Source organism: Rattus rattus, chromosome 3 (genome assembly GCF_011064425.1).
Source record: "Rattus rattus isolate New Zealand chromosome 3, Rrattus_CSIRO_v1, whole genome shotgun sequence".
In the NCBI taxonomy this organism is placed as follows: domain Eukaryota; kingdom Metazoa; phylum Chordata; class Mammalia; order Rodentia; family Muridae; genus Rattus; species Rattus rattus.
Genome location: NC_046156.1, coordinates 157,563,684 through 157,579,356, shown reverse-complemented (window position 1 = coordinate 157,579,356; position 15,673 = coordinate 157,563,684).

The following is a 15,673-nucleotide window of genomic DNA, read 5'->3' as shown; positions in this document are numbered from 1 at the left end:
CTCTGAAGGAGCCGTCCTCAAAGGGGAGGAGGAATCAACTCAGCGGAGATTCGCCTACTAGCGCCCGCTCGGTGTTTTCCACAGATTTAAGCTGGTACTTGGGAAGAAGCCTCCCACATGTTCCACCCACCGACTCGCTTGCATCTAGCGCCTTTGACCAAGTGGTCGTCGTTTGACCCACGAAAGGCGAGAAAGACTCTCGCCAAAGCCTTCTCACCAGAGAAGTCTGACCTTCCGGCCTCAGGTGCTTGGTGTCACCTGTCCAAGCCGCGGGTCCTGCGGTGTCCAGGAGGTGGCGCTACGACCGCGGGCAGCGTTCATACACTAAAGAAAAAGTTTACATCCTTTTCACCTTATTCCAAGAAACTTTCCTACAGCACAGCTGATGTACATAAATCATTCATAATAGAGTGTGTTTGTGTTTGCATATATATGCAAAATAAAGAACGTTTGAGACAATTTGGACGAAGTCCCCTTCACCTTTGCACCTCTGCACATTTCCGTTAGGGTGTTTCAGAAAAATCTATAAACATTTTCCAAGAGGTTATTCAGGTAGCTGTTTCCACATGTTTCTACTTATTTCGTAGACGTCACGGGGAAACAAGTTTTAAATAAATGAAGTGTTCTCATTTATATGTAATCCTGTATCTTAGAAGCATTCTTCCTGCTGTTTGCTCCATACCAAAGTAATGCAATCATACTACCCACTTCTGCAAGCAAGGTCCCACTGAGGCCAGGGTTTAAGCCACTTCCAGCAGTCCACCACAACTGGCATCTTCTCAAGTCCTGCTTCCACTAAATCAGTCCTTCATCTCCTTATAGAAAGGTCAACTTTTAAAATGAATCATAACTTGTCACAGAATAAATTCTGGAAGGAAATGTAATTTCCTGCTAACACACATTTTGTATTCTTTTGAAAGGTCCACTCCAGTTGAAGGGGTTTGCAACCTCATAGGAAGAACATCATCAACCAACCAGATCCCCCAGAGTTTCCAAGGCACTAAACCACTAACCAAAGAGTACACATGGAGAGACCCATATCTCCAGCCACAGATGTAGCAGAGAACGGCATTGTCTGGCATCAATAAAATAGAAGCCTTTGGTCCTGTGAAGGTTAGTTCCCCAGTGTAGGGAAATGCCAGGGTGTTGAGGTGGGAGTGGGTGGGTGGGAGTAGTAACATCTTCATAAAAACAGGGGAAGTGGGGAGGGAGAAAGGGGATAACTTTTGAAATGTGAATACATAAAATATCCAATAAAAATTTTAAAAAAGAAAGGTCCACTCCTTTTCCCTCCCCAGGGGTGGTGTTCTTTGCTTTGGTTATCAAGACTGAGTATCTCTGTGTAGTCCTGGCTGTCCTCCAGCTATCTCTGTATACCAAGCTGGCCTTCAACTCACAGAGATCCACCTATCTCTGCCTTCCTATTGCTGGGGGGAAGTTCTAAAACATAGTAATAATAAATACCTATGAATCTCATGTCACATGTAAGATGCCCTTGGATTAGATCCCCTTGCCCCAAGCAAGGCAAAAAGTGAACGTAAAAGTCTACCTTGTAAGGGTGTCAAAGTGATGCCACAAGTAACCAAACTTATAGAAAAACATTAAATTATTTTGCAAAACCAGAGGTACAAATACTGATGCAAATGAGAGGGCCATAATTACATTCCTTAAATGTGAAGTTGTTGACATGTTTGTAGAAAACAAAGCAATTGCATATGAAAAGTATGCCATTATACTCTTAAAATCTGTAGACTGTAACTTTTACTTTAAAATGGTGACATAAGGCTACATATACCAAGGACAAAAACACAGTTGTACAGGTAAAAAGAGAGGCATTATACAAGGCAAGGAGACATCAGTTTCTGTGTTCACTTCTATCAGCTTACAAGGCAAACTAGAAAAAAGTTAATTTCCCCCTGCCTCCTATGTAGATGGCTGTTGCCCACTTCAGACATTATTTGCTCAGCACCCTTTCTGGGTAACCACTTTTATCCCATTAAATGGTCCTTGTCAGACCTAGGGACTTTCCAACTGGAGCTAATGGGGATGCTGCTGCTGCTTGGGCTTAGTGGTATCTCAAAAGAATAAGTGAAACTAGGGCTTCAAGCCACCATCTCATACACCAACTGGGAAGAACACAAAGAGAAAACAAATGACTTTTGAAATATGGCCTGGCAGTATGCCTGGTTTAAATACTGTAACCAGAAAACTCCAATATCTTTTGATTCCTTTGGTTCAGTGATAGCTGGAAGAACAATCCTCAATTATTAGAGATAAAAGATCAGGCATTCGTTGAACATTTTTTTAACCAGAATAGGATGTTATTATGATAAAGATAAGGAGCAAGTTAACTCAAATGCCTTTTTTTCCCTGCGAACTAGATGATCTATTAAGTCTAGGAAAAAATGTTTGGTGAGTTTTGAAAGTCTTTAAAAACATTTACAAAGATCGTATTACCACTATCTATTGTTAACGTAGGCTGGATCAAACTTTCAGGCTTACTTACTTGGCCTCCCCAGTTGCTAGGACATATTACCTCACCTGGCTATCCTGCAATTTTTCTAGCAGCCTTGAAGGTGGCTAAAATTATACATGCCATACATATCTATTTTAGCTATTTGTCTCATTGCTTCAACAAAATACCTGACAAATGTAGCTCAAGGAAGGAGTAGTTTTGGCTTGCAGTTCAGTGTGGTGGGAAGTAATCACAGCAGAGCCTGAAAGTATCCACAGTCAGGAAGCAGAGGGATGACTGCAGCCACTCAGTCCCTTTCCTCTTTTTATACAACCTGAGTCCAGGCCAGGGAATGAAATTTTCTGTATTCACGGTGGGCCTTCACTCTCAAATAACCAGATCTAAAGCAGCCTTTACAGGCACGCCCAGAGGTTCATTTTCATGGTGACTCTAAATCTTGTCAAGTCGGCAAGACCGACCATCACATCTTTCAAAAACCTTAGTTCTCCTGCTGAGACTTCCGATGGCTTCCTTCATGTAGGTCCATTCTGAAGCAACGATCTTGAAAGCGTCTCAAGGGTTAAACAAAGACAGTAAGGCAAAAGAGACAACACACATTAAAACCACCGGTTACCAAAGTCATAGCTGTTAAGGAGCAAAGCCAACCTTGTCTTGACGATACTCTGAAATCAGCCCATTAATCTACTTAGCCTCATTCTCCTGATTGGTTTTATTCTTCTAAAATAGTCTGAACACTCTTAGGGTTTCCACTGCTGTGAACAGACACTATGGCCAAGGCAAATCTACAAAGGACAACATTTAATTGGGACTACCTTACAGATTCAGAGTTCAGACCATTATCATCATGGCAAGAAGCATGACAGCAGGCATGGTGCTTAGAGGAGCTAAGAGTTCATCTTCATCATCAAAAGGAAGCCAGGAGCAGACTGTCTCTTCTGAACTAGATGGAGCTTCAAAGCCCACCCCATGGTAATACACTTTCTCCAACAAGGCCACACCGACTCCAAAAAGGCCATACCTCCTAATAGTGCTATTCCCTGGGCAAGAATATATAAACTACCACACCCAAGCTCTGTGAAACCTAAAATGAAGGTAAAACACATTTATTCTCTTCAAGAGGTCACCGTAATCTAGATTATAAGTGCACAAGAATAATGATTCTTAGCAATGTCTGCAAATACGATAATAAATATACAAAAGTATGCCACTTATGAAAGAAATAATTCTAAAGTCTAGAAATGTATTTGTTGGGGCTCAGGAGTTGCTCCAAACTACATGAACACTGATCTCAACCAGACAGGGATAGTTTATTGAGCATTCATCCCAGGAATGATCGATTAGAGCTGCAGATCAGAATTGAGAACTGACTGTGTCCCCTAGCCAGAATATTACAGAACTTTCAAGCATAAAATCCACAAACATCTGTGCCAAGTTATTCCGCTAATCAGAATTTAGAGATAGGGGACTTCCTTAGGAAAACATATTTGTTATATACTTACCTTCTTCCCATTGGTTAGGTTGTTCAACGGTGGTGGAATGACTTGCCTTGCCTAGTAGTCAGGTCTTAACTTGCCAACCAGGATACCAGTTACCCATGAGCATGTCTTGTTCTGACAAGTACAATGTCAATTTCCACAGAGATCTCAGGAACTTAAAACTTTTGACCCATATGCAAAATGGAAGTTTTATTCCAAATGCCTTCTTATATTGGCGTTCCCCTCTTATGCTGGGGTCTATCCCAGGGGCAGCTTATAAAGTCAGAAGCCATAAAAGCTCATACATATGTGCAGAAAGTGCTGATGGAAGGTTGCTTTAGGTCCAGCCTTATCGTGGATAACTAAACAAGGTAGTTCTAAGTGACCTCTGCTATCAATGGTTTACAACACCAAATCAAAGAACATAACAGAATATGTAATCAACTTGGGCATAAGAAAGTTTCTTGGTAACAATAGTAACAGCATATGAGGAAGTTTCCTTGTACCAGTAATAACGTCATAAAATGGCTGGGTAGACATGTAACAGTAACCAGGCCTGAGATTATCTTTAAAAAAAATCTACAAACTACAGCAAGAAGACTAGGTCTAAACCAGTGTTCACATTATTTTAAAGATTTATTTTATGTATATGAGTACATTGCAGCTGTCATCAGACATACCAGAAGAGGACATCAGATCCCATTATAGATAGTTATGGGCTACCATGTGCTTGTTGGAATTGAACTCAGGACCTCTGGAAGAGCAGTTAGTGCTCTTAACCACTGAGCCATCTCTCCAGCCCCAGTGTTCACTTTTATACAGCCCACACACCAAAAATAATTTTGCATTTTGAAAAGAAGAATGAATGTGAGAACAACATACTCTAGTGAGTAGTCTATTAAATGTATGTGTTGGTAGCTAGTTTTTATTGACACACAACCAAGCTCATTGTACTATTGTCTGCTTTCATTGCCCAATGACAGTGCTCAGTGAGAAATTTCAGCAGGACCACAGAGCATAGAGAGCCTAGACTATCTTCTGCCTGACCCTTTACCAACTTTAAAGCTAAATCTTCTATCCACTACCATGGTAGAGGGTAACAGCCAAGAAAAATTGGTGGAATTATTTGGAATTTGCACTTAAAGCTATAGACAATCTCAAAGAACTAAAAGAATGTTTCAAAACAAAATTTCACAAATTTGATCACCTTGCCATTGATGATTAAGGATGATGCTCATGTGCTTGCCTGAAAACAAGAGATCTCAGATCCATTGAAGACAATTTTTTAGAGAGTGATGTAAAACTGGGAAAGATGACAACTTCCCTGGAAACTGAAAAAAATGGCAAGGTGTTGCTAAGGGCCTTGTGAGAAAGTTTAAGATCTCCTGCCACTCACTGCTCTTGCCTTAGGAGCAGTAGCCTACAATGCCTACACTAGTTATGTCACAGAGGGGTGTATCCTCCTGTCTTCAACTGGATTAGAAGATGCTGAGTTAGTACCATCCTTCTATTGTCTACACTCCTTTGCGACTAAAAACATTGTTCTCTATCAATTTGTATATTTGTTGCCTTGTTTATGTCAGTATGGGATTGTGGGTTCCTGTCTTATGCATCTTATGATTAGAATTTTTTATAGTAACTATTTTAATGTTCATATAGTAACTATTTTAATGCTCCATTCAGGTCTTTAAGCAGGCATTCAGCTAACTGTCATGTGCCCTCACCGGCATTGTTTGACAACCTCTTTCTTTCTAGTGTAACAACATATTCTAGACTCATCTGGCATCTGTGCTTTCCCAACCCTAAAACCAATCAGGTGTCTGTGAAGCCCTGGCTTCCTTCAGCTAAGAATATGTAGAAACCAAGACTTGGGGTGTGATGCTTTATGTCTCAGTGGACAGAGCTGGCCAATATATGCCTTGTGTGCATATCACTTGTCTGTTACACTTGTCTACAAACACAACTCAGCAACTATCTGTGCTACTATATGTTCAAAGCACCAGTCATGCTAACCCCTGCATTTTCAGTTGGATGTTGTAAGGTTTTAGCTTTCTAACTTATTATTAATTCTACCCGATACTTCCGTCTTCCTCTGGTAAGGAGCTTGGTTTCCATTATCGTGTATTTAGCTTATTGTCCTTAACTGTCACCATTTAGTTCCTTTAGGTACTCCAGGCAGGTACCTCCTCACCTGTATTAGGCTCCTAACAGCCTCCTGGGCTTCTGTCACCAATGAAGATGATTTCCACACCTCGCTCAGACTAACTTGTCCTGGACTGTTGCCATCTTTTTCTCTTCTTAATCTAAGGGTTATTAGGAGGTAGGTAAAATATTAAGGCCTAGGTAGCAGTTAGCTTGCTAGCCTGCCATTACAAGGGAACTTTCTCATATGTATCTGCTGTTACTAGGAAACGTTCTATAGCCAAAATTGGTTACACATTCTTTTCTGTTCTGTTCCCTTGGAAACCAATCTCAATAGAAGTCAGTAGAACTGTTTTGTGTAGCATTCCACAATAAGTTTCCACCTGAACCAACCACTCAACAGCAGTTCCTGCACCTATATATAAGCTTTTATGGTATTTGCCTTTATAAGCTGCCTCTGGGAAGGACCCCAACATAAGGGATATACCTGTACCAATATAAGAAACTATTTGAAATAAGACTTATATTTTGAGTATGTTTGAGTAAAGTTTAAGTTCCCCAGACCTCCCTGGGAACTAGCATCCTGGTAGACAAGTTAGACATGAGTATTAGATAAGGCAAGTTCCCTGCCACAGTTGAATATCCCAACCAATGAAAGCAGGTACAACAAAGACATGTTCCTAAGAAAACCCCGCTATCCCTAAATCCTTATTAGTGGAATAACTTGAGACAAATGTTTGTAGATTTGGAGCTTTAAAATCTAGGACTTTAACTCCAGGTCATTCTGCAGGTCATTGACCCTGGTTAATCAGTCCTGGAACATCGCTGAATAATGTATCCCTGTCTGCTGAGATTAGTGGTCGAGTGGTTTGTGAAGTGATTCCTGGACTCCAACAGAGTGATATTCTCTAGACTGAATTAGGAAAGAAGGAAGGGAGGGAGGGAGGGAAAGGGAGGAGAAGAGAGTTTAAGATTTTACTTAGTGGTTGCAGACAAGAAGACAGTGGCTTAGGGCACAAATGATGAACTCTAAGAAGGTAAAGACGGTCCTCGTATGACTCTGGACTTACTCCGGCTCCGCTTAGAATCCACTGAATAAAGCAGTCAGTACAAATTGTCTACCTTCTAAATCTCTGTAGAATTTGTTGTCTTATTTATTTTTGTTGTTATTGTTGTTTTGGGTTGTTTGTTTGATTGATTGATTCTTGGCATAGGGAATAGACAGTAAGCCTACCTGTCCAGTGAATTTTGCTCTCCTCTTACAAATCTGAAATTGAAGCATGAAGAGGTTCATTATTGATTGTGGAAATGTGAGTCTTGTTTTAAAGCCCTCGTTGACAGAAGGTGTATATATTTCTAGTCAATGAACAAACATTTACTACATAATTTATATAGGATCCTTAAGTTTGCATTCTAGTTCAGTTTCCAGTATCTGAAAGCTAAAGATGAATTAATGAAAATAAATGATTAACTCTTTGTAGATGAAAGAACAGTGACTTGCTTCAGCTTACAGATAAGAAACTACAGGAACTAGAGCATAGACTTACTTTTAACATGTTTACTATATTAAAATGCCATAATTCTCCCATGCACTCTTCACTCATGGATTATTGTTCAGATTAGTGTATCTACATCACCCATCAAGTGCTTTTGCTAAATGAGATGAACTTCTCTGCAGCGTGACTAGCAGGAACATATTAGCAACAATGCACTACACATTATTTTAAAGCAATTTTATTATTAGTTTCATAAAGACACATCAGGAAGGAAGTTTTATCTTCTGGAGCCATTCCTTGAAATAACAGGTGTGCCACAACATTTCTAATTTAACCAAGATACTGTTTTCGGAGCAGTGTCTTGGTTAAAGTAGATATAAGATAACAGCCAAATGCCCAGTAATCTTGAACCTGAACTCTCTACAGTAACAGTTAGGTGTCAAAGCTGGGACAAATGGCCAAGGTGCTTATTTAAAATACCAAAGCAGACCTGGCTGCCAGGTTCTCCTTGCATCTCTCAGCTCCTGCCTGTTAAATGTCTCTCTTGGCTAACATACTCTACCAGCCAACTTAAACTTTTCCAGTTCAGGGACCAGGCTGCCCTCCCTACCAGCTGCCCTGTACTATATAATCCAGCCATTTTGGCTTTGCCAGTCTCTTGATCTACTCTCTTTGGGCCTCCTGGCTGCTGTACCTGGTTCCCCTCTTACCCTTCTCTTCTTCTCACTCTCCCCAGGTGGCACAGCTCACTCTGGCCAAGCCATATCCATTCTGGACTCTCACAGATGTCCCTGCCTCTGACTATGCTCTCCATTTTATCTATAATAAGCTTTCTCCTCCATCAAACCTGGAAGCATTCAGGTCTGTTGTGTTTTTTAAAAGCCAGGATATATTTTGTAGAGCATGCTGTGGTGAAGTGGGAAGAAGTAGGTCAGCAGGCCCATGCTGAGGCACCCCACACCTCCGTGGTACCAGCTATAAGACATGCCAATAGAGTTTATTTAGGAACATGGGAAGGGGAGTTAAGAAGGGAGGAGAGAGGTGGAAAGAGATGGAGAGATGGGAGAGAGAGAGAGAGAGAGAGAGAGAGAGAGAGAGAGAGAGAGAGAGAGAGAAAGAGAATGAATAAGAAGTTTGGCCAGAGAGGGGAGGAGAGAGAAAGGGGTTAGGGAGAGCAAAGAGGGTCAGAAAGTCAGAAAGAGAAAAAGTGTAGAGATAGAAAGGAGGGACCAAACAGCCTCTTTTATAGCAAGCCAGGCCTATCTACCTGGCTATTGCCAGGGAACTGTTGGGCGGAGACTAGAAGGAATGCTCAACAGTGTCCTTTCTTTTTTATTTCTTTTTCTCATTCCTCTGGTGTTGAAACCAAGAACCAGTTATACCAGTTATATCCTTTTTTTTTTTCCTTATTTTTTCTTTCTATTTCTTTTTTCATTCATTAACAAAGAAGGGCCTGAGGATGAAATAAGTGAAGATTAAGGATAGTCAAATATCACAAAGATGATGGAAAATATCCAACAGGTATATGAAGTTCTTTCCTATTTCTGTGGTACTAAATTAAAATTCAGATAATGGTTTAAAATTAGAGAAGTTGTGCAGTGTTCAACAGATACATATTACAAACAGAAAACTGTCAGAAGTAAAGAAGACAGTACCATCAAATTGCATTTTGATATTTTAAATTTTAGGACAACGAAAGTTTTTTTTTTTTTTAATGTTATGCTGTGCTTTATAATAATCAAGTTTAGGTAAGAATGTAAACGCTAAAGCTAAGACTTGATAATATTTTTTTTTTTTATTAACTTGAGTATTTCTTATATACATTTCGAGTGTTATTCCCTTTCCCGGTTTCCGGGCAAACATCCCCCTCCCCCCTCCCCTTCTTTATGGGTGTTCCCCTCCCCATCCTCCCCCCATTGCCGCCCTCCCCCCCAACAATCTAGTTCACTGGGGGTTCAAGGACTTGATAATATTTGACTCTGGAAAACTTTTGAGAAATATGAAAATGATCAACATTCTAATCTAATCCACATTTTCTTTTTTACTATAATCTCCTCCTAAGTGGTCTGTTCAATTAAATAGACAGAAGGATTAGTGCTAAAGTGTTAACCAAATCTATCATTCCTCATCCCAAACTTTCCCAAGTCCTCTAAATTCAGAAGGAAAAGAAAAGGAGAGTTCTTTTGACCCCGCTACTTCCTTATTGCTCATCAGTCCCACCAGATAAGTTTCTGTTCTTTGACCTTTCAATCTAGAACACTCCCTCAAGTCATAGCCGCTAGGCACAGCGCACCAAAAGCAATTTAGAGATGAAAGAGGTTCTTTCACTGAAGCTTACAGTCCATCCTGAAGGAAAGGCAGGGTAGGAGGGATCCATACCTGAAGGCCTTGGAGGAATGTTGTTTCTTGCCTTGTTTTTTACTGGCTTGATGGTTTTTTGTTTTGTTTGTTGTTGTTTTGTTTTGTTTATTTTTTCATCTTTACTAACTTGAGTATTTCTTATTTACATTTCGATTGTTATTCCCCTACCCAGTTTCCAGGCCAACGTCCCCCTAACCCCTCCCCCTCCCCTTCTATATTGGTGTTCCCCTCCCCATTCTCCCCCATTACCGCCCTCCCCCCAACAATCACATTCCCTGGGGGATCAGTCTTGGCAGGACGGGCTTCCTCTTCCACTGGTACTCTTGCTAGGCTATTCATTGCTACTTATGCAATTGGAGCCCAGGATCAGTCCACCTATAGTCTTTGGGTGGTGGCTTAGTCCCTGGAAGCTCTGGTTGGTTGGCATTGTTGTTCATATGGGGTCTCGAGACCCTTCAAGCTCTTCCAGTTCTTTCTCTGATTCCTTCAACAGGGGTCCTATTCTCAGTTCAGTGGTTTGCTGCTGGCATTCGCCTCTGTATTTGCTGTATTCTGGCTGTGTCTCTCAGGAGAGATCTACATCCAATTCCTGTCAGCCTGCACTTCTTTGCTTCATCCATCTTATCTAGTTTGGTGGCTGTATATGTATGGGCCACATGTGGGGCAGGCTCTGAATGGGCGTTCCTTCTGCCTCTGTTCTAAACTTTGCCTCCCTATTCCCTCCCAAGGGTATTCTTGTTCCCCTTTTGAAGAAAGAGTGAAGCATTCACATTTTGGTCATCCTTCTTGAGTTTCATGCGTTCTGTGCATCTAGGGTAATTCAGCATTTGGGCTAATAGCCACTTATCAATCAGTGCATACCATGTGTGTTTTTCTGTGATTGGGTTACCTCACAGGTTACCTCAGGATGATATTTTCCAGTTCCATCCATTTTCCTATGAATTTCATGAAGTCATTGTTTTTGATAGCTGAGGAATATTCCATTGTGTAGATGTACCACATTTTCTGTATCCATTCCTCTGTTGAAGGGCATCTGGGTTCTTTCCAGCTTCTGGTTATTATAAATTAGGCTGCTATGAACATAGTGGAACACGTGTCTTTTTTATATGTTGGGGCATCTTTTGGGTATATGCCCAAGAGAGGTATAGCTGGGTCCTCAGGTAGTTCAATGTCCAATTTTCTGAGGAACCTCCAGACTGATTTCCAGAATGGTTGTACCAGGCTGCAATCCTACCAACAATGGAGGAGTGTTCCTCTCACACTATCATCTAGGGTGACCTGGGAAACTCTTCATGTAGACCAAACTAGCTTCATACACACAGGGATTTGCCTGTCTGTGCCTCTTGAGTGTTGGGATTAAAGACATTCATTGCCATGCCTGCATGATTTGTATTGGTTTTTCCTGCTAGAACATTTTATACAAGCAGGCCTGTTCATCTTGTTTTGTTTGATCCTGTTTTAGTTTTCTAATTCAGCAAAGTCATTGCAAATCACCAATCATTTCAGAAGTTGAAAAAACCAATCATCACTTTCTGTTTTACAATCTCTGAATCTAGAGTTTGGCAAGACCTAGTCTGTCAGAATATAGTCCATGAATGAAGTTATGTGAGATGTCTGAGAGCTTGTGAGAAAACTTCAGATAAAAAAAGACAACAGTCTTGTAAGCTCTGTTCCCCCATAATATGGATTTACTGAAGGAAGGTGCTTTTATGCCCCTCCCTGGTTCAGTATACAAGAGTGAGTTTATGTCAGATTACCCATCATCTTATCCATTGTTATTCAGAATGGTATTCCCTGAACAGAGATTGTTGGGGTTTAAATTTCGGTCTGTGCCCAGACAAAGCACACCAAGCCAACATGGTTCCACATGAATAGGTTTAATGTGAGAAGAAGAGTAGAAGGGGAGAGAAGTAAAGGAAGCAGGCCATGGGCATGTGGGGGTAAGGTGGGGGTTGGCGAGAGAAGGGACAGAGACAGAGGGGAAGAGAGCAGAGAAGAGAAGAACAAAGAGCATAAGGAGGGGGCAAGCAGCTCCTTATATAGTGTCAGGCACAGCTGGCTGTTGCCAGGCAACTGTGGGACAGAGCATACCTGGCTGTTGCCAGGTAGCTGTGGGGGTGGAGCTTAGACAGAATACCAACAAAGATGTCCTCCTGATTGTACACAATCTAAATATGATCTTGCCTGTATTCCTGTATACAACTTGAACTCAAGTGAACTTTCTAATATAACCTTGGTTACCTTTCAGAATGCCATCAGTGTATAAATTGTCTGATCCATGAACAAAGCTGGCTATTGCATGAGACTTTAGTATACTACATTTTTAGTTTCCACTATCCCAGATTTATGCCAAAAATAGAACATTGATCATAGTAGAATAAATATTCTGGCTCAGGGTATTTGAAAAGGTTCAAATTAGATATTTTCTAGGACTACAGTCTTGCAGCTAGAACATCTGCTTTCAAGGAGCTTCATGAACATCTCCAAGCTGGCACCCACTAAACCCATGATTATCCAAGTCCTTATCAATGAGCCTCTTCATAGAGCTATCCCATGTCCTCGTGACAGCTAGTGTCTTTAAGACCCAATGTTGCAAGACAGTCAGGGAAAGCTGACAATTTTTCCGAATGGAACTTGAAATCACCACCAACGCTTTTATCCCTTTCATTTGTCACACATGCCAACTTAAATTCCGTGGGGAAGATGATTCACAAAGAACTTAAAACAAGAAGAGGTCATTGTGAATGATATAGAAGGCTGACAAGTGCAGCCTCTAGTTCACTATCCTGAAACAGGGCCTGGCACATAAATGGAGCTCCCTACCACTCAGCTTATTTTCATATATTTCCACAAAGCTCTTTCCCTCCGTGCCATTCAAAAATATAGAGAAAACTAAAGGAAAATTGAGTTATGAAGGAAATATTCAAGTCTATTTGGATACTTTAAATCTAAACTGGAGTGGTTGAGTACAATACAATGGCCCTAGAACTGTGCTGCCAGGCCCAGTGGCTATGAACATGTGCTACAGTTGCAGAGGACCTGGGTTTGACTTTCAGCAGTCACACTGACAGCTCAAAACTGCCTGTGAATCCAGTTCCAGGCAATATGACTTCCTCTTCAGCCCTCTGTGGGTACCTGCTTGAAGGTGGAGCACACACAAGAAATAAAAATAAATCTCAGATCTGTCCTTTCCAGAAACCAGTAACCTCATATAGATGGTCTGAACTGAAATAGACAATTTACTAAACACCAGATTTAAAATGTATCCTATGAGAAAAGGGACATAAAGGGTCTGAGTGCACTGCCACCAAGGAGGCAACTATTACATGGTGCAGGAAGAGTTCATTGTAACAATGTATTCACCACAACATATAGTGAATGTGTGAAGATAGATGGAAGGAATACTCAGTAGCTCTGGGGGTTTCTAAAAAGAAACACATTTGGAAGTCCTGTAGTCTAAGGCAGGATTCACACCACCGAGGAAGCTGTGGTTATAGCCCAGTCAATAGCAGAAATGCTGCATCAAGAGCTGGTCCATGGTTGCCAAGCAAAAGAGAGTGCCACTGGAGGGACTAGGAAAGGCAGGGCTGGTGAGAGGACAAGCAGTGTGAAATGTGGCACTGAGTGCACAGGCTTCCTGTTAGGATGGCCAAGATGGGTAGGTGATGAGCAGCCTGTGCAGAAAGGCAAGGAACCTCCCTATCAGGATGGTGGCATGAGGCTGGACCAGATGGAGTTTGTTTGGGGAGAGGTAATGAGTTGGCCACTAGGCTTGGCATAGGGCTCTGAACAGGATGGGAGACTGTATACTGGTTACACTGTTAGAGCCATACACCTGCCCTCACGAGAGCAGACTCTTTAAAGACAGACACTTGAGCTTCTCCCACTGACTGAACAGACTATTGAAATAAGGGTCCTCAAGGAATTGGAATTTCTGCGTGTGGTGGTTTGAATATGCTTGGCGTGTGGAGTGGCACATTAGGAGGTGTGGCCTTGTTGGAGAAAATGTGTCACTGTGAGTGTGCTCTTGGAGACTCTCCTCCCAGATGCCTAAAAGACAGTCTTCTATTTGCCTTCTGAACAAGATGTAGAACCTTAGAACCTCCAGTGTCATGACTGCCTAGACACTGACATGCTTTCCATCATGATGATTATGGACGCAACCTCTGAAACTGTAATCCAGCCCCAATTAAATGTTACCCTTTATAAGATATCTCTTTATAAAAGTTGCCTTGGTCATGGTATCTTTTCACAGCAATGGAAACCCTAATTAAGACAGAAATTAGTACCAGGGATTGTACCAATTTGCTGTGATAGGCCTGACCAAGTTTTTGTTTGAGGAATGTGGATTTTTGGGGACTTTAGATTTGGAAAGACATGGAATGGTTCAAATGTGACTTAATGGACCATGTAGTAGAAATATAAAGGACATTGGTGCTAATGGTGATTTGAACTCTGGAGATCATCTTAAGATGTTTTGATGAAGAATACTGCTGTCTTTGCCCTTCTCTGAAGAGTCTGCCTTAGGTTAAGGTAAAGAGATTTCAGTTAATTGCATTGAAAAGTCTCAGAAAAGCCCAGCATAGACTTGTATTCTCATAAAGAGTGATTTGGTGAAGCATAGCAAACATAGAAAGGAAAAATACAAAATGTATAATGATAATGGACTGAGTCTCTGAACCTGTAAGCCAATTAAACATTGTCCTTTATAAGAGTTGCCTTGGTCATGATGTATCTTCACAGCAATAGAAACACTAGGACACTCTCCAAGAATCTCTTGCTAGGAATAAAAAGGGATGAAGTCTGGCGTCAGTTAGAGGAGAAGCTTACCTCCAAGGAAGAGGTTTCACAGAGTTCTGACAACTTAGCAGACCACCTTGCAGCTAAGGAAAGACTGCAGCTAAGGGAATGATGTATCAGGAATGGACAGGACCACACTTGATGAGACTGTCTAGTCACACATACTTCTATCCCTCCCTATATTTTGTGGCGATGCAATATTCTGAAAATGTCTCTTACACACTAAGAGATGAACTTTTGCTGGGTCTCAGTTCAAAGTTAATAATATACCTTGAAGTCACTTAAGACTGCTAGCCTGCTATGTACTCAAACTGTTTGTTTAACCTGCCTTTAAGAGAACAATGCAACAACCAACCCTGCTTGCCTCAGGTAAAAGTAGATTTCTTAGGTAATCTATTTTAGCAACCCAAGCTAACACATAGCTGCAGTCTTACGTCATGTACTCTCCCATGTCCCTGACCTAGAATAATGCATGTATTTTCTGAAACTAGCCAAGATAGAAGTTGAAAGTAACTTCCTAAACTCGACCACATAGGTCGATTGATGTTTACTGCCTGGCTCAATTGGAATAAGTTGGAACCAGTGACATAATCCCTTGTAAAACGCTGTTAAAGAGTTCAGTAAAGTATCCTTTACCCATGTGATGCTCATTATAAATACAGAGTGAAGTGCTTTGTGACAGACAGACACCACTCACAGCCATAGACAGAGATACAGCAGCCACACAAAACTCACATAGCAGTCACACACAAGACACACAAGACACACAAGACACAAGACACAAGTGAACAGGGTGTTCTTCTTAGTATGCTTGGGACTTCTCAGTTGAAAGCATGAGTGTTATAACAAGAGTGACCCTCTGAGAAGAGTATCTCCCTCCTCTAGGTTGCTTTCAAGATGGGCATTGTCACTTTCCTATCCTG